Consider the following 8,983-nt stretch of genomic DNA (forward strand, 5'->3'; position numbering starts at 1 on the left):
GTGGTAATTGGCTACAGCAGCCCCGGGGGAGCCAATAGGGCAGGTATTCCAATGCTTTTGCTTAGTAGCTGCAGCTGCCCACACGGCAGCGGAAGAGACTTTGTTACAATGTGAAGCCCACTGTGTCCAAGTGGAGAAGGTGAGGTCAGTAGAATGCTCCGTGAGCTCTGTGTGATCTGCACTGCCCCTCACCTCTCTCCCCTCGTTTCTTCTCTTCTTTGCCATCTCCCCCTGCTTGGTGATTTTCCAACACACCTCAGACTCTTTGCCTTTCTGTCATTCTGGAATGTTCTTTTGATACACACATGGCTCCTTCCCTTACCTGCTTCAGGTCTTTATTGCACTGGTACCTTCTTGGTGAGACTTCCCCTAACCTCTCTCTTGAAAATCACTGCTTATTCCCTAGCCCCTTTGCTGCCTTAGTTTTCTTCTTAACACTCACCACTATGTGGCATACCATATATTTTGCTTACTCATTTCATTTATCACCTGTCCTCCCTAATAGAAGATCAGCTTTCTGAGGACAGGGAGTTTTGTCTGTTCCGATTACTGCTGTATCCTCTGCACCGATGTGCTCAACCCACACACAGTTGGTGCTCAATACATATTTGTTGGAAGAGCGCATGCATACGTTGGTGTGCGGGTGTGCTGTCGTGTTCACACGTGAAATCACCTAATTTCTGAACACCCTGCATGTGAAGAACTGCCGCAGCTGGCAGAACTTACGTTGCTGTTACCGATTCTGGACGTGCCCCCAAAGCTGGACATTCGGCACTCAGGGCGAGGGGCACCTTGTGTTCTCGGCGCCCGCGCTGTCTACCTGGAACGCTGTGCCGACAGAATCCACGTGGTTCTTGGAGGTTAGTGTCTTAGTCTGCTTGGGCTGCAGACTGGGTGGCTTAAACAACAAACATTTAATTTTTTTTTTTTCACAGTTCTGGAGGCTATGAGTCTGAGATCAGGGTGCCAGCATGATCAGGTTCTAGTGAGAGCCCTCTGCCTGGCTTGCAGGTGGCTGCCTTCTTACTGTGTCCTCACGTGGCAGAGAGAGAGAGACCTCTGGTGTCTCTTCTTAGACACCAGTTCTGTGGGATCAGAGCTCCACCCCGATCCCCTCATTTCACCTTAATCACCTCCTCAAAGGCCTTATCTCCAATGCAGCCACATTGGGGTTGGAGATAACTAATTATAGTTACAGAGAGGACTACAGAGGAAAGCTCACAGGGAGCACAAATGGGTCAACTCTGTAGACACCCAGCTTTTATTTATGATCTACGTGGACATATCTTTACGGTGTGGGTTGATTTCACATGACACACTCTTCAGTTGCAAAGTTGATGTAGGGGCGCCTGGCTGGCTCAATCGGTGGATCCTTTGACTCTTGATCTCAGGGTTGTAAGTTCAAGCCCCACATTGGGTGTACAGATTACTTAAAAAAATCTTTTTTAAAAAAAGTTGATGTAACACAAAACTTGAAAAAAATTTTTTTAATATTTTTTTAACATTTGTTTATTATTGAGAGACAGAGAGACACAGAGCGTGAGCAGGGGAGGGGTAGAGAGAGGGAGAGACACAGAATCCAAGCAGGCTCCAGGCTCGGAGCTATCAGCACAGAGCCGGACGCGGGACTCGAACTCACAAACCGTGGGATCATGACCTGAGTTGGATGCTCAACCGACTGAGCCACCCAAGTGCCCCAAAAACTTGAAAAATTTTCATAAAAAGTAAAACACACTCCTAATTCCTCTATTTGAACAGACTCATTTTCCTTTCTCAATTTTATCTTCTAGTCCTGCACATGTTCATCTAGTTTTACATATTTATAATCACAATGTAAATGCCATTTTTATTTTATTTTATTTTATTTTATTTTATTTTATTTTATTTTAGAGAGAGAGGGAGAGAAAAAGCACGAGTGGGGGAGGGGCAGAGGGAGGGAGAATCCCAAGCAGGCTCCACACCCATGACCAAGAGATCATGACCTGAGCTGAAAGCAAGTGTTGGATGCTTAACTGACCGAGCCAGCCAGACGCCCCTGTAAGTGCCATTTCTAAAATACTATCTTTTAATTTAAGGTTTATCAAAAATATTTTTGACACTTCCGCAGTCTTCACGATTCTGACTTTTAATGACCACGTAATATGGCATCTGGCTGATGCACTACACTTTTTAAAATCGTTTTCCTGTTATAGAAACTTGGATTGCTTCTCAAGTTGGGCTGCTATAGATGGCCCTGTAGTAAAAATCTTCGTGCATATAGATTTTCGCTTCTGTGGAATTAGTTCCTTTGGATAAGTTCCCGGGAGTAGAATTGCTAGGTCAGAGTGACAGAACATCTGTGTGGCTCTTGCCACATATTGCAAGAAATGCAGTTTAAAAAAACTATGCGGATATATGTTTGTACAGAGAAAATGGATCTCGTCGTAGGAGTATCAGGCTCCCAAGTGCTGGATGCAGTTTCAGTTCATGCCAATGTAAGGAATCTTAGAAATAATCCCCGTTGAAGATAAATATTGGCTGATACAACTTCCAACAAAATTTTAGTCATTTGTTGTGCATACAGGTAAATGGAAATGATATGCTTTCCATAGGACTTTTGGGGTATTCTCACAACTGTTTACTCTTAAATCAAGTAAAACTATAAATTTACAAATTGATTTGAGTGGTTAATCTCCACCCTCTAGGTCAACGTATTCCTCATGGTTATTTTAAGAAAAGAGAAATAGCTACTTGCTTTTGTGTCGTGTGGAATCCAAAACCAGATTACATTCCTTGTTCATAATAGGCTGTCAAATATTTGTTGAATGAATTAATGTATAATTGGTCTGCTTATTGCCTATTTTTAATATTTAATACTTAACTCTGACAAAGTTAATAAAAAGGTGCAAATCTTCAGCCTTACAAATGGAATTAAGAAAAATTGAAGTATAAAAAATATCACTTTTAAGAATAAAACAATTTTTAAAAAGACTAAAACAACAATATTATAGTCCATGATCACTTTTACTACACACAATTTCCTACTCCTCGTTGTCTAATTTTTTATTTTTTATTTTATTTATTTATTTATTTTTTTAATGTTTATTTATTTTTGAGACAGAGAGAGACAGAGCATGAATGGGGGAGGGTCAGAGAGAGAGGGAGACACAGAATCTGAAACAGGCTCCAGGCTCTGAGCTGTCAGCACAGAGCCCGATGCGGGGCTCGAACTCATGGACCGCAAGATCATGACCTGAGCCGAAGTCGGATGCTTAACCGACTGAGCCACCCAGGCGCCCCCCTTGTTGTTTAATTTAACAATTCAAATATATAATAGTTAATATATCATTGTCAGTTGTCAGCTGCCAGAAAATTGTGGAGAACATTTTTTGATTCTTCCCAAATTTACATCCATTTCCATAGCCCTCTGTGTGTTAGATCATTGGCATTTTTTTCCTATAGAGTTTGAACTCTAAATTGATGGTGAAAATAGGCTTGCACCAGGCACCAACTGTCACTTCTTTGGGAATTTTGATTTGAAATAATCAGTCTTTTGGATTTGAGAAATCAAAATTCTGTATAATCTATCTCAAAATACAAATGCTTTCAGCTTTTTGTTTTTACAATGTACATACTTTTAGAATCACGTGTCTTAGACCTCACACTCTGGGGTTATGAATACAATTATTTATAAAGGAAAACATGGGCGGTAAAGGCATCAACCTATGACACCCAAAGGAAAAGTAAGTTTGGGGCTGAAAAGAGAGTCCTTCTGAAGCAGTGGACAAAGCACTGGAGAGGGAGTTGGAAGACCTAGGTCTAATCTAACTCTGTCTTTCGTGGCTGGCTCTGACCAGCCCTCCAGGCCTCCTCTCTGGCCCCGTCAATTCATTTTGCCCGCTCGACCCTGCCCCTATGTCCCACTCGTTGACGTTTAACGGTCATGCCATGCTTTTGGAAAATATTGCCCTTGCACATGCTGCTGCTTCTACCTGGAATGCCCTTTACTGTCTTCTCTGTCTGGCAAATTCCTGGTCATCCTTCACAGCCAAGTTCAACTGTCACTTGCACAATTAACTTTCCCCTAACATCTAGCAACCTTTCCTCCATTGTAGCCCTCCCACAAACAAACATGCAAAAACAAAAAAACAAACAAAAAAACCTGGCCTGGTCACAGAAGAAAACCCACCCATTTTCTTCTCTTAAGAGTACTAGGCATATTGATACAATCATTCCAATGTTTTCTTGAATACCTTACTGTGCTCGACCCTGTGAAACGGTTATGAACATACAGACAAGCCTTCATAGGACTCTTGGCCTATTGAGGATAAACAGAAAATGAACCAAAAAAGTAAGTTGTTTATGAGGTAGATTTAAGGTGATTAGTGCTTATGGAGAAAATAGAGTGGGAAGGGCAATAGAAGTGCCAGGGTGCTAGTGAGATGCTTCCAAATCAAAATTGGGTAATCAAGGGAGACTTCAGTGAGAAGGTGACATCCGAACAAAGACTTGAAACAGGTGAGGAAGTGAGCAACGGGGATATCTGATGAAGAGAGCTCCAGGTAGAGGGAACAGCAAGTTCAAAGGTCCTGAAGTAAGAGCTTGCCAGTAATATTTGAGGAACAGCAAGGAAGCTCATATGCATGGAACAAAATAGAAAGAGCAGTAGGGGAGACTAGATAAGAAAGATAATAGTGGGGCGCCTGGGTGGCTCAGTTGGTTAAGCGTCCAACTTCAGCTCAGGACACGATCTCACGGTCTGTGAGTTTGAGCCCCGCATCGGGCTCTGTGCTGACAGCTCAGAGCCTGGAGCCTGCTTCAGATTCTGTGTCTCCCTCTCTCTCTGCCCCTTCCCCGCTCATGCTCTGTCTCTCTCTGTCTCAAAAATTAAAAAACAAAACAAAACAAAAAGCATTAAAAAAAAAGAAAGATAATAGAATGGAGATGGGAGCCCAGATTTTGAGGGGTTTTTGAGGCCACTGTGAGGACTTCAGCTTTAACTAGTAGGGAAACAGGAAGCCATTGGAGGACTTGATCAGAGAACTGATTTCACTTGAGTTACATTTTTAAAGGTTCCTGTGTTTTATAGAATATGGACTGTTGGGGGAATAAGGCAATAATCCATGCAAGAGAAGATGGTGGTTGGAACCAGGATTACAGCAGGGGACATGGTAAGTAGCGGATATATGTTCTGGATATATTCTGGATATATGTTGAATGGAGAGCCAATAGCATTTCATGATGGATTAAATCACAGAAAGAAACAAGTCAAAGATGACTTCAAGGTTTTTTGGCCTGAGCAACTATGAAGATGGAACTGTTGATGCATTGGGAGGATGAAGGTTGTCGAAGGAGCAGATTTGGAGGAGAAGATGAGGAATGTGGTTTTGGAGGTGTTGAGTTTGAGATACTAATTAGCTTTTAAAGCAGAGATGTCAGGTTGGCGATTGGGTGCATGAGTCTGGAGTTTGGGAGAGACATCTGCTGGAGATAGAAATTTTGGAGTCATCAGCATACAGTTGATATTTAAAGCCGTGACACTGAATGAGATCATAAAGGGAGTGGTTGTAGAAAGAAAATAGAAGAGGTCCAAGCCTGAGCCCCAGGGTACTCCAGTGTTAAGTGGCAAAGCATACGGGTCTGTTACAGCATGTTCACATTTTGTTGTAATTGCCTCTATGTGTCTTACACTTCCATTACACTATGATCTCCTTGATGGAAAGGACTGGATCTTACTCATTTTTTAAAACAGCTTTATCTGAGGTACAATTTACCTACCATGACACTCCCCTGTTTTAAGGGTACAGTTCAGTGTTTTTTAGTTCTTACTCATTTTTGTATCTTCATTAACAGGGACATGGTAAGCACTTAATAAACATTTTTTACAACAAATGGTGAATTTTTCAGTGAATTACTAAATGAATGAATGCATGTGATCTTAGATCAGCCCACTGCATATCTGGATGTACTTCTCTGGGAACAAAAAGAGTGCTGACAAGAGGATTTTTAATTCTCTTTCTACTTTGAAATGTAAATATCCCAGACGTTTGTTTCAGAGGCAAGGAATAAACCTCAATGAGCTGCTCAGGGTTCCCCAATCACTAGCTTTCAAGACATAAAGACATGAAATGTTTTTGGAAACTTTTTAGTGCAATGAGAAATTGGTTTTGACCTTGTTGGGTCAAGTTTTAACTATTAAAAGTATTGTTTGACTTCACTATCTCTTCATGAATCAGGCATACAAGAGAAGAAACTTGGAATCTAGTATTATTTGGTTTATAATAGGCACAGATGTAATATATAGATAAAACACTAGCACAGGCAACGAGTGAATGTTAAGTGGAACCATATTGTCACAGGGTTCCTATATTTCAAATTTTAAGTTAATTCAACATTAAATAGATTGTGAAAAAGTAAAGATTGTAATTCCTGGAGCAATCACTAAAGAAATAATGCCAAGAGATACAGCTAGAAAGTCAATACAGGAATTAAAATGGAATGCTACCGATAATTGATGAACACAAAAGAAAGTAAGAAAAAAGGAACAGGAACAAAAACAGATGAGACAAGTAGAAAGCAGATAGCAGAATGGTAGACCAAAATCCAATCAGATCAAAAATTACATTAAATTTAGATTGAATAAGCACTGTAATCAAAAAACAGAGATTGTGAGACTGAGTCAGATCGGATAAAAAAGCAAGACCCAATCATTTGCTGTCTGTAAGAGTTTCACTTTAATTACAGTGATGTAAGTGGAGTAAAAGCATCTATCTATCTATCTATCTATATGGCCAACTGTAAGCATAAGAGAGCTAGAGTGTCTGTATTAATAAAAGATAAACAGAATTTAAGAAAAAATGTAATAAGAGGCAGAGGGGACATTTTATGATAATGTATTATCTATTGTTATGATACAAAATAAATGTAGTGCTTCAAAAATGTGAAGCAAACTGATAGAAGTGAAGAAAAATAGACAAATGTATAGAGTTGGAGATTTTTATATACTTCTCTCAGTAATTAATAGAACAAACAGCCAAAATAATAAGGATATAAGAAGATCTGAGCAACATATCTGCTATAACCTGACATTTGTAGAACAATACCCTCAACAATTTCGGACTAAAGCATTCTTTTCAAGTACACATGAAATGTTCATCAAGACAGACCATATCCCGGACCATAAAATAAGTCTCAGTAGGTATCAAAAGACTGAAATTGTATGTAGCCTATTGTCTGACCACAATAGAATTAAATGAGAAATAATAACAATAAAACAAATTGGAAAGCACCAAATACTTTAAAATTAAATAGCACGTATCTAAATAACCCATGAGTCAAAGAAGAAATCGCAAGAGAGAAAAGAAAATATTTTGAACTGAATGACAAAACACAATATTTCAAATTTGTTTTGCTGAAGTAGTACTTAGAGTAAAAGGTATAGTTTTAAATGTTTATATTAGAAAAGGAGAAAAGGTCTAATATCAATGATATAAGTTTTTACAGCTTTGTAATACTTGAAGTATTACAATACAATAGCTTGAATTCCATCAATGATATAAGTTTTGACCTTAAGAAATTAGAAAAAGAAGAGCAAATTAAAGTAAGCAGCAGAAAGAAAGAGCAGGAGTGAATGAAACAAAAAATAAAAACAGAGAAGATTAATGGAAGCAGAAGTTAGTTCTTTGAAAAGATCAATGAAAAACCAGAGAAAGTACAAATTAACAATATCAGGGATAAAAGAATATATACAGTCTACTGGCATTGAAAGATAATAAGGAGATATTATGAACAAGTTACATAAATTTGACAACTTACATGAAACAGACAACTTTCTTGGAAGATAGAATTTACCAAACTAACGTAAGAAGAAATAGAAAATTCAAACTCATACCTACTAAAGAAATTGAATTAGTAATTTAAAACCTTGCCCAGACAGCTTCATTGGTGAATTCTACCAGACATTTAAAGAAGAAATAATACAAATCCTTCAAAAACTATTTGAGAAAACACAGGAGAAAGGAATAATTTCCAAATAAATCATTGTATGAGGCCGATATTAACGGGACACCCAAACCAGGCATAGATGTTACAAAAGAAGAAAACTATAGACCAATATTCCTCACAAGTACGGATGCAAAAATCTTAAACAAAATTTTGGCAGATAAAATTCAGCAGGATATAACAAGGATAAAACATCGCGAGTAAGATATAAAAATGATAACGTGGGGCATCTGGGTGGCTCAGTCAGTTAAATGTCCAACTCTTAATTTTGGCTCAGGTCATGATCTCATGGTTCCTGAGTTTGAGCCCCTGATTCAGGCTGTGGGCTGACAGTGGGGAGCCTACTTGGGATTCTTTCTCTCTCCCTCTGTCTTTGCCCCTCCTTGCTCATGCTCTCTCTCTCAAAATTAATTAACTATTTTTTAAAAATTTAAATAACACGTTTATTCAAGATGCAAAGTTGGTTAGCCCTTGAACATCCATCAGTGTAACTTATCATATTGAGAGTAAATTTTGATGAAGTCTCTCAGTAAACATAGAATAGAAGGTAACTTTTTCAACCTAATAAAGGACGTCAATGAAACAAAACAAAAAGTCTTAAGGCCAAGATCATCTTTTGTGTTGAAAGACTGTACGTTTTCTTCTTAGACCTGGCAATACAACAAGCTTGTCCATTCTTACCATTTCTTTTGGGGGAGATGGGGGAGCAATTCACATTTTTTTAAAGTTTATTTATTTATTTTGATGGGGGGGAGGGGCAGAGAGAGGGAGAGACAGAATTCTAAGTAGGCTCACACTGTCAGCACAGAGCCCTGTGTAGGGTTCAAACTCAAACTGTGAGATCATGACCTGAGCTGAATCCAAGAGCTAGGCGCTTAACTGACTGAGCCACCCAGGCGCCCCATTCTCACCATTTCTGTTGAACATTGTGCTAGAGATTCTAGCAGGACAATGAAGCAAAAAAAAAAAAAAAAAAAAAAAAAGGAAAGAGAGAAACAGAAGG

Source organism: Panthera tigris, chromosome A1, assembly GCF_018350195.1.
Source record: "Panthera tigris isolate Pti1 chromosome A1, P.tigris_Pti1_mat1.1, whole genome shotgun sequence".
In the NCBI taxonomy this organism is placed as follows: domain Eukaryota; kingdom Metazoa; phylum Chordata; class Mammalia; order Carnivora; family Felidae; genus Panthera; species Panthera tigris.